This window comes from Megalops cyprinoides, chromosome 22 (genome assembly GCF_013368585.1).
Source record: "Megalops cyprinoides isolate fMegCyp1 chromosome 22, fMegCyp1.pri, whole genome shotgun sequence".
In the NCBI taxonomy this organism is placed as follows: Eukaryota; Metazoa; Chordata; class Actinopteri; order Elopiformes; family Megalopidae; genus Megalops; species Megalops cyprinoides.
Genome location: NC_050604.1, coordinates 4,584,459 through 4,596,388, shown reverse-complemented (window position 1 = coordinate 4,596,388; position 11,930 = coordinate 4,584,459). Strand labels below are relative to the sequence as shown.

At 38.0% G+C, this 11,930-nt stretch overlaps 1 pseudogene; it reads right to left on the bottom strand.

Moving 5' to 3' along the window:
- Positions 1-2,976: 2,976 nt before the first annotated feature.
- Positions 2,977-11,513, bottom strand: LOC118769347 (annotated as a pseudogene).
- Between the last annotated feature and the right edge of the window lie 417 nt (positions 11,514-11,930).

Here is an 11,930-nt window from a genome sequence, read left to right as displayed (position 1 = left end):
GCCCACTTTTTAGTTTATGAAAGTATACTTTAAGTATTCTTTAGGTGTAAGAGTAGTAAACTTTGAGTACACAACTAGTTTACATCTAAGTTTTATTTTGTACTGCAACTATACTGTGAACTTTACTAAAAGTGAACTTATAGGTATACTGTTAGTTTACTAGTTATACACTTCTATCCCACTTTTTAGTTTAGTCAGAAGTCAGGACTCAGATCCTGCCGTCTGGAGAGGCTAGCATTCAGGACCCCTGCTATGTGTCACAGTTTTGCCTGCTACAGATGCTTCAATTTATTGATCTTACCTGGAGTAGTGACACCTGGCTGCCTGGTAAATGAGGCCCCTGGTGCTTATGTGCACAAGAGTTGTAATATTTGGATATCTATTAGTAATGGGGAATATGATATTTATTCTCAATGGAAAAACAAAACAATTATCCACCTTCCATTAACACTTTACACTCTATACCCGTGTTTTGCACATTTATTCCTGTGGCTATGTCTAAAAATGCGGTTAGATGTGGATATGTGGTCAATTAAAGCAATGTTTCTCAATCCTGCTCCTGGAGACCCACTGTCCTGCATGTTTTCCATCTTTCCCTGCTCTACCTACCTGACTGAACTAATCAGTGGCCTGATTTAATCAAGAGCATGTTAATCACACTAATCAGGTGTGTTTGGAACAAGGATAGATAGAAGATATGCAGGACTTTGGGCCTCCAGGAGTAGGATTGAGAAACACTGAATTAAAGTATTTAAGATGCTGCAACACCACATACAGGCCAGATGGGGTTAATGAATAAAAAGAGGTGTTTCTTTGCAGTGTGTGTTCATGAATTGAATTAGAGAGGTGCAGCTGTATGTCAGCTCACAATTATGTAAGACTTAGTAGTATGTAATTGCTGTAATGGTAATGCTAAATTACAGAAAACTCTTTTTTGATGACATTAAATGTTTAAAAGTTTCAGGTACTGGTGGGTGTTGAAATGGGGCAGTTATAATTAAAGGTGCAAGAAATCATAATGATGCCACAGTGAATAATAACATTAATAACAATAAATTCTATAGCGTGATTCATTTGACATTATAAAAGGACTGTATATGCATCACAATCAAAGAAAACAACAAATAAAAATATGCTAGAGGGAGAAAATAATACAAAACTATATGGCAGTATAAAAGCATTAAATGTAAACACAGAAGTGTCATAATTACATCAGTGTAAGCAATGCCATGTGCATTAATAAATGAAGCATATTCAGACAAGGAGACTCATCACACCATTAAGTGTTACAGTAACGTGAGTGAATTTGTTTATGCATTAAAAGCCATTTTGTATAAATAAGATTTTATTTGCATTTTAAAGACAGTGCAACTTACCCATCATTACTAGCCCTAATGTCTAGAGGGAGGCCAAAGTCAGTCAGTGACGGTTACAGAGGCAGATAAGTGGGGGCATTATAGCTTAAAAGCATGACTTTGAATTGTCTTCTGAAAGGAACTGAAAGTCAGGGCAAATGTGCCAGTACAGATGTGTGACAGTGGTGCTTATTTCGTCCTCATTAGTAATCTTGCACCTGCATTTTGAACAAGCTGAAGTTTGATCAGGATAGACTTTGGCATCACAGCAAGCAGTGCATTGGAGTGATCTAATCTTAGAAAGAAAAAACATGCAGGTTTCTCAGCATCTGGTAGTGACAGATTTTGCAAATATTTTGACAATATTTCTTAAATAGAAAAGTGACATTCTGATATTATTAATGTGCTTTCCTTGTGTGAGTTGGGAATCAATCACAATTAACACAATTCCAAGATTAACTACTTGGATAGGTTGCACAAGATTACCAAGTATGGTTAGCTCAAATTCCCCCAGTTTTAGTGCGCTGTGCTGGAACCCTGCTATGAGGATCTCAGTTTTCCATGTGTTAATATGGAGAAAAGAGCTTATTGAGATGCAATAGAGTGAAAACAAGCAAGCTAGGTGTGGAGCAGAGAAATCGTACCTGTTTACCAATGTATTAATCATAATCAATAATCCCACTGCTCTTACATGCTACAAAGTCCGTCAGTAGTAGAAAAGCCTTTGTGTCATCTTCAAACTGCTAATCGCTTGATTTAGGTCAGTGCATTAATTATCTGAGTTCACTGAAAATAAAAATATATAATAATTATGACCTTTTATTGGAAATCGTTCTATGGATGAACCCAAAATTACCTGAAAGAGGAAAAACATGAAGCTAGCATTACTAGAGTTCAGTTAACACTGAACTAGAAATGCAACTGTGACTGCAATTCAGTCATGAACACAGCCCTCATCATTTATTATAGTACTACTGGCAGTGCTGTATTGTCATTGCTAACTGTCATGGCTACCCCAGGACCTCTTTGTTGATTTTGCACGTGCTGTCCATTTTAAGCCATTTTGAAAACAATTTATGGGATTCACCTCACCCCTGTGAATACCTCTGTTACAATAACACACCCATTTTATTCACTGCTAACATACATACGTCCTATAATCAACAATAGCACTTCACTTTGGTGTCTTCGGGCACTGGCCCAGGATTAGATAAACATACTAATACCAGCCACTGGAAAACAAACTGATCTGGGTCATTGTTTAATGTTATAGCCTGAGTAATTCTGGGACCTGTCATGATACACTTAAGATCCATTGAGTGTGCTTTATTGCTTTCCGTACCTGTTGGATTAAATACCACTTACTGTCCAATTTCCTCCCATATTCAAACAAACAAAGCAGAACTGATTGCTGAAGATTTTTTATTGGAAATTGGTGTCATACAAACACTCGGAAGAGCCAGTGAGGTTATATGGGTATATACCGTATACTGTATAATATACGGTATAATGGAAGGTGCAAGAGAAATAGCTCCTGTGTTTGACTAGTAGAGTAGAGAAATTTGCCCTTTGTGACATTGGTTTCTCTGGCTTTCTGATTCTTGTGTTAGTGCTGACCTGTCTAGGCTCTACAGTTGTTGTGAAAGAGCTTCACTGGAGCAAAGTAATTTTCCAGAAACGTGGTGAGGGCCTTGAGAGTGTGTTCAACAACTGTGTTGTCCTCAGTGTTGACTGCGGTTGCACCCCCGCTATTTGGGCCGGTCGTTCTGGTCCAGGCAACAGTAGGCATTCCAGAGATACTTTGGGATGTTGACCCTTTTTTCTGTCTTTAACCAGTTGTCTGCAGAGGGGATGGCGCCCACCAGCACGTAGGCTGTTTTACACTTTTTGAAGACTTCGGTCAGTTTGGATTCATACTTCTGCCAAGCATCCTGGTTCAGCTTTCTGTTCTGGGGCACCACGTTGGTGAGAGTAAAGGTGGCTTTGCGGCTTTCCCCTGCAGGAATGACGGATGGAAAGGCTTTTGGACTTAAAAACTGAGAAAATATTTTTTTTTTCTTTTAATGTGTGGCACCACTGCTGTATTTCAGCCTCTGATCAGAGCTAGGGTGAGGAGAGTGTTATCTTCATGGTGCCCGTTGGGGTTGAGGTGTCCGCGGTCAAAGCCAGAGTTCCTGTAGTCCTCGTTGAGAGCCTGGTTTTTACCCAAATAAATACCTCGGTGTTGCCTTTGCAGCGAGTCACCTTCCATCATCTCTTTGCCCCACCCCTGATCAACAAGCTGTGATACAGTACTGCAGTCAGACCTTGATTCCTGTGTGTGTGTGTGTGTGTGTGTAGTATATGTGCCTCTTAGAAGTTTACAAGACTCACTTCATTTCAAGCTGTTAATTGTTATAGTAACCATCTGTGCTGTGTGTCACTTTGTATGGACATACATGTCATCCAGGAATTACATTTGCAGCATGTCTATAAGCTTTCATGGATCCTTTCATTAAAAAGGCATGGTTCCAAGTCAGATTTTTGCTAATTAAGGTCATACCAAGAAATCCCCTGTATATATTGGAATAAAAAACAGGTAGTGCTGACAGAAAACCATCTAAACCTACATATTGCACATAAGGTGCATTTCATCTAATTAGATTGTTCATTTTTTATTTACAGTAAATTTGTACAGTATTTCTACTTCTCAAAGGTCTGGTCTCAGTTTTTACTTTACTTGCTGTGTACCTCTGTTATGTGGAAGAGACTGAGAGTATTTGTTACATCTAAAGCTCTTTCATCTGTCACCACAGTGTGAATGTCAACATTTATTGGTGAGAGGGAGTCTCAGCTCCAGCTAGCTGCCAGTCTTATTCCACAGATATGCTAACTTTACCAACAAAGAGCATATAGGAGTAGCTTAGGACATCATTAAGAAAATGCTAAATAAAAACCAATACACACATAGCTTATTTGTCCTTCTACAGGTTAAAAATCTTAAAGTAACTTTCAAATCACCACTTCTCTTTGCTACCCTCTCATTACATTACATTACTGGCATTTACCAAACGTTCTAATCCAGAGTGACAGGTTACAGGTATTTTTACAATGTTATCCATGTATACAGCTGGATATTTACTGAGGCAGTTGTGGGTTAAGAACCATGCCCAAGGGCACAGCAGCAGTACCCCCATGGGGAATCAAATTGGCAGCCTTTTTGTTACGAGTCCTGCTCCTTAACCACTATGCTACACTGCTCTCCTCTTCCATATCTGCCTCTCTCACATCGCTTTTGCTTTATCTCTCTACCCACTTCTTCTCTCTCCCTCTATCAATCCCTCCATCTGTAGAAACAGATGACCTTGTGCACAGCTAATACATAGATCTGAAGAAAGCATGTGATGTCAGTTCGAAGAGCTGGAGAAAGCATGCAGAAATATCAATGCCACGTTCCATATGAACAGTAAAATGTTTCCCTCTCTCTCTGTCTACTTGCCTGTGGCTCCACAAACCATTTGTTGGACCGTCCCCCGCCATTGCTTCTCTGGAAGATGTAGGCAGAGTAGACAGCTATGCGATGCTGCTTGTCATACAGTGTGGCAAAGTGGTATTTGTTGTTGAAGTGCTGGCACACTCGGGCCACCACTGCATCGTCGCGCAAGCCCAGCTGTGGCTCCTTTTTCTGTTAGAAGAAATCTGGGCATACATGAAACCCCTCCACCACTTCACCTCTCACAGGGGACAGATATACTAGGACAAAGATGCACAAAGCTGTCAAGACCTGCATCCCTGCCATTAGCATTCAGTGATGCAATTAAACACTTCTCCTGGGGCTGAGCTCCGCAGCAGAGGCAAGATTTGGGCCAGGTGGTTTCTCTTTTTATATTACTTCCTTATCTACCTTTTGGAGCCCTGAAAAAAAACTTTGGCAAATGCAACTCGGGCCTTGTAAGTAATTAGCTGGCTTAAAAAATAGCTACAAGCGCTTGTCATTTTTAAGTGTTGGATTTTTCCAAATAGCGCTGCAACGTAAGTTTACTGGGATCCCATGTAATGTTATTGATCTTGGCATTGAAGTGCTCTGTGTAGGCCTATCAGGAAATAATGTAATGCCAAAGTTTTTTTTTCAGGGCACCAACCAGCAAACGTTGCACAGTAGAACTCACTTTCTTCGTTATGGAGAAAGCAGCGTTCTGGAAGTTGTCACAGAATTTTTGCCATGAAGTACAGTGTTTATCCAAAGCATGACCGCACAAACGTAAATTATCATGGCACAAACCAGCACAAACGTAGCAGAAACTGACCATTTAGGAGCAATTCGGAGAAGGTTGGGGTGCTGGGTGACGTCATCGCCCAAAAATACAATGTTTATATCTAGAAACCCATAGAAGCACAAACGAAATTTTTACGGCACAAACCAGCACAAACGTAGCACAAACGAACAAGACCATTTTGGAGCAATTCGGAGGAGGTTGGGGTGCTGGGTGACGTCACAGCACATACAATATAATTTGTTATATCTAAAAAACCATAGCAGCACAAACAAAATTTTTTTACGGCACAAACGAACAGTAATACCATTTCGAACTTTTTAAATACTTGGGGTGCCAACTTCACGCAGGTTTGAATCAGCTGCCTTGAATGAGTAATGCTGCTTTCATGAATGAGTTCATGAAAGGTGAATGCTACTTTGTCTTGTCAGAAAGGCATCCTTCAGTACATGTTTGCCCTCCAGGTATTCCAGTGCAGTACTCTAATGGCATATTCACCAAGGAGTTATAATGTTATAGTATATGCAAATTAATAATGCAGTTTAAAATAATGAAGTGCAAATTTTAAACAACTGTGACAGGCACAAGTACACTACAGGACGCTGTAGTGACATGCTTGGATGTTTGCCAGAACTGTTTTAACCGTAAACTGTTTATTTTAAATGTGTATGCTTCTTTACAGTATCCTAATGGATTGTACCTATATGACTAGCTCAGTCAGCTATATATAATATATTCTTAGTAATATAGAGCCACAGTAATGTCAGTAGTCAACTGTGCAACAAGCTTTTTTAAAACATTAAATCTGTATTGGCAATACCACAAGCACTGAGTCCCAACATTATGGGTTGTGAAGTCGTGAATGGGACATTTCTGAGTTGTAGTTCTTGTTTATATAGTATAATTGTATAATTCCTGTTTTACAATATTTATGTGTTATGACTCAAATTACAATTAAAACTGAGGCTGTTCAGTTCATGAAATAGGTAGGCAGTGAGTTACTCATTTCCCTGTTAGTGAGCTGCTTGTTGAATAACTATAAATGCAGATTAAAACTGGTATAAACAGAATGAAGAAAATGGCTGAGGACAAGTGTAAGTGACATAAATAAGATTTTTACAGTGTGAATTTTTAATAGCATTACATGCAGGTGTATTCAAATGTCAGCATATTTCAGTTTTATATTTTTCTTGATATTTTCTAACATAAAACCAATGTCAGCCTAAAATAAGTAACTTAGAGTTTCAGTGGTTTTAAATAAAATAACACACATATCAAAATTTCAATTTGTAGTTCAGTAAAATGTGACCCAAATACTTGAATACTTTTGCAAGGCACTGTGTATCAATGAGCTACATACTGCAGCCATAGCTTTTCATAGTAATTATTCAGTGGTTTATCTACAAATTACCCAGAAGTGAAAGAGTATCATGTCTGTTCCCAGCTTTATCAGCTCTCCGCTCTATTTCACTGATATTCAAAAAGTATGGAAAATAGTAACGGCTGGCGTGTCAGTGTATCAGAGGATTGCATTCACTACATCTCACACTCATGCATGAGTGCAGTAATCATGACGGTGAGAAATGACTGTGTCCAATTAGTGATTCAAAAAGAGGGATTGCATAAAGGAGGGAAAATAAAAATAAAATTTTAAAAAATCATACTGGTCAGGGTAATTGGTGTTTCACATGAATAACGGCTGTATACAGACTAAAGCTCACAACATCAGAATGAGCACAACCATGCTGTCAAGGACAGTGCTGGTCAGTACATCACCCATAAACACAGGCACAGGAGAAACAAGAATGGTAAATCATCTGAAAACTCAATAGCATTACAGGAACCAGCACACTGACAAGACTTCAGCAGCCACACAGCTCTTACCGAGACTAATTAAACAGGTGACGCTGGCTAGCCAATAACCAGACAAAATAAACCTTCTTAGCCAATAGCTGCCTTCTTTCACTCACATTGCACAAACAGGGCCGGCCCGACACGCAAGCAAACTAAGCAGCTGCTTAGGTCCCCTGTGGCCACCAGGGGGCCCTAAGAGCGCTTGAAATGTCTCTTACAAAGGAGCTTGAAATGTTTTTTTTTGTGATATATTGCATTTAGGGTTGTCAAAATAACGCATTAATTGTGATTAATTAATTATAGAAAAAATAACGTGTCAAAAAAATTAACGCAGATTACTCACACTCTATGATGCCCCTTAACCCCATACGTCACTGTGCATTTAAGCAATATCACACAAGAGGGAGTACTGTTATACTGAAAATCAGTGATTCGGTCGGAGGTACGAGGCTGTAAGCCGAGTGCCAAAGATAATCACAGCCATGCTGATATTCAGCACGACCTTGAGTGTGCTATTGCTTTTATACAACAGTTCTACAAACAAGGCTGTTTATTAAGTAACGATAATTTGAGACAACAAATTATGTGTTTTGTCATTTATTCTGCTCCGCCGACAAAAATAGTTTCTTCAGGATTACATTTACACGTGTTGTCAAACAACACATAAACAGTTTCTTGACTGCAGGTTAGTTAGCTAGCTAGCTTCCTGCTTTTTATCATACATGAAAAGGCTAGCTTGCTACTTTCTTTCATACCCGACAGCAGGCTCGCCAGCTACTTTTTATCATACATGTAAAGGCTAGCTATACGGTAGGCAAGCAAGCCACTTTTAATCATAGCCCACTACTTTTTACATTCATGGATGGGCTAGATATATCAAATTCTGCTTAGGGCCCCATAAAGGCTTGGGCCGGCCCTGTCCTCAAGATTAAAATAAAGTTGATGGAATGAGACCTGCTATTGGTAATATGGTTAATTATTTTTGAGGATCCTCTAAATACACATTTAAACCAACCTTCTCCTCACTAACATTAACATATGAAACATTTTACTGGCTAAAAGGTATTTTCACCAGTAAAATGTACCAAGTAACTGCCTAGATAACTGTCATAATTAAACTGAGAACTGTCTCAGTCTTGTCCTAATATACAGTTTAAATTGTAAAGTTGTCTGAATTACTCATTGTCGCTTTAAACCACATTCACCTTGAGTCCATTCAGAAATCTAATCCTTTATAGCATGATATATGAAGTATTGTACAGTTGACCCTCCCACATTGCAGCTTTCCACATCGCAGCTTCGATTTTTCGCAGGTCGGCAACAAACAATTAAATGAGATTTTTTTTTTTAGGTTTGATGACTTGTGCGGGAAAACAGTTTTCAAAACACACACACACACACACACACATACATATACATATATATATATATATATATATATATATATATAATTTTACACGGTTTTTCCACATCTCGGGGGGGTTGAGGGATGTGGGATGTTATATATACTACATATGTGACCTTACATACTCTATGTGAATATATATATATATATATATATATATATATTCAACCCTCATATATATGAGGGTTTGCTTGCTGACAATTTTACCTTATAAATGAAATATCTTCCCAATAACATAACGAGATTAATAATAAAAGAGACTTCATTGTCATTGTCATTATAAAAATAGAAAAAAATGTTCCTTTTTTGAGATTAGCATTCAGGGTTGGCTTTGACCATAAAAGATCCTGTAACCCAATCCCAAATTCTTTAACATAATGACAGTTCCAAAATAAATGTTCTATTGTTTCAGGGCAGGGGTTACAAAATATCCACATTTCATCAGATACAACTTCAAATCTCCATACAATATATGTTTTGATGGGATAAATTCTGTGAATAAGTTTATAAGAAACCTCCTTCACTTTATATGTTATACAGTATTTGTTTGGTATAGTGAAAACCTTACCCCAATGTAGCTGTTCCAATGCTGCGTTCCAATATATTTTAGCAGGAGGAGTACACTTATTCAGAGTAAGACCTCGTAAGTATTTGTTATTGCACTTAGGATTCCAAAAGTCCATTCCTTCTAATTTTAATGTAGCAATAAAATCTAGAGTAGAAAGAGAAGGGGTGTCTCCAGTTTCTTAAAAGGTTAATCACACTAAGAGGAATGGCTTCAATTATAATTTGGAATTCATGCTGTGTAACAGGGACATCATACTTGGTTATAAAGTCTCCATAGCTGTATAATTCACCCATGTCATTAATAAACTGTGTAACAAAGATTATATCCTGGCTGAACAGGGTATGGGAGAAAAATGTGTGTTATATTCCTATTGTTCCAAATTGTGTATGTATGTGCAGTGAAATTGTGTTTCTACATGTGATTCCAAATTTGAAGCAATTGTCTACGAAAATTGGAGAGTTTGATTGGGATTTTTCCAACGTTGAAAGGGCATTTTAACTCTAAACCACCAACTTCTTGAAAAACTAAACGCTATTTTTATTTCAGAGGTAATTTTGTATCCATTTAACTTTATAAACTTTATTTGAGGAGTCAAAAAACTAAGGCATTCATACCTCCCTCTTTTTGACCCAACCTGGTGTCATGGAATATACATATCTCTGACCACTTTTTTTGCAGAGCCACAAATACGTAGGCTAGGCTACTCTCGGGTACATTTTGCCGCAGTTTTGAGAAAAAAAATGTCCATTGGGGGTGTTAAAGAGAAGCTCTGTGAAATAGACGTCACGTTTTTTTTTGTTTTTTTTTTTTTAATTTTTATGTTAATTGTAACGGAATCACATGGAAGCGCTCAACATGCCTAACTGCTCATGATGGCAGGGTAAAGCAGCTGATGTTGCCACCTTCGCTAAGGTGACATCAGGTAGCTATTGCTCCCTTATTTAAATATTTTCATCTGGCTTGCTAAATAAACTATTTTATTTAAAAATAAATAAAATAAAAAATAAATAATACCATTTGGCTCATGGTACCGCGGAAGGAGATCAGTATGTCAGTTTTATGCTTTGGCTGTGCTTTAATTTACTTTGAACAAAGTATCTACATAGGCCTGTTTTATCTCAGATAGTAGTAAATTTGCATGTAATATAATAATCCAAAGTAAAAAATTAGGGGTGTGCATCTTTCCCTTATAAGACGATCAGATACGTAGGCTATCTAGATACATGGGCTACGATACGATTCAGGGACGATACATTTTAATATGATTCGGTGCGATGCGATAGGATGCAATCTGATACAGTTCTTAACATTTGTTTAATGTAGACATTCATTTCCCATTATAAATTAAAATAAGCCAATTCTATACAAGTGGCAATACTTACCTTCAAATTGATATGTTTCATAAAAGACCAGGGAATCCCAAGTATTTTTGTTACTTTATGGCACGGGAAAAAAAAATGGAAGACAAATGTATCATTTCAGAATTAATGTCATTGTGTTTATTACTTTTCCAATAGACACAGACAAAAAAAGAAGTCTGTCTCACACACCCATGCCCAGGTGCCTCACTTCAGCAGTTAGTTAGGGGGAGAAATATGAAAAAAATATTATTTAAAAAAAACACAAGTCTTAGCCCTTCAGTACATTGCTGACCGCTTACCGCTGTACTTAATCGCTGTTCTACAGACCTTACCAATGGCCAGACTTTGTCCAGTTTTCCTTCCTTCTTATAACATCCAAATGTCTTCCAAACTTTAGATTTTAGATTTGATGGTGCACTGTAAACCGTGTCGGTGTTGTCTGACATGTTCTTGTTTTTAACTCGCAAGCAACACTAATGTTACTCTCGTAAAAGGTAAAAGGTCAACGCGAGACGCTGTGCAGATTTATTAGCGAATGAGAGGCGGTCATTATTATTTTGAAAGTAACGTGACTTGTAATGTTAAATTGCAGCGGCTTAGTTTATACTAAAGTAGAATTGGCAACAACGCTTCAGTCAACCGATTCATAACTTTACTATAATCGGGTCATGGTACATTTACATTGATCCAGGTGTCCGCGTATCGATGTAGTCGCATCTTTAACGCTAAAACCGGTTTCCGATTCGAATCGGTGAATTGTTACACCCCTAGTAAAATACATAGAAAGTAATGCAATATATTTCGCATTTGTTTGCACATATGGATGCACTCATAATTGGTGATTTGTTAAATGTGTTTTTGCGAATATATAACATTACCTCGTTTTCTAGCCAGTTCACTAGCCAGCTATCACTAGTAGCTCAGCTTACACATCTGGCCATGATGGCAGCGAATGCAGACCGATCAGCTACGACAACTTGAGCTTTGTCGCCAGCACATCGTGACAACCAACAGAAACACACCGACTGCTTTATTTATCTAGCTAGCTAGCAAGCAAAGTAAGTGGGAATATCGTTATTGCGATACATAGCTATGTTCTACTTGGTATGTAAATTAAAGTACACCAAAAGCTAC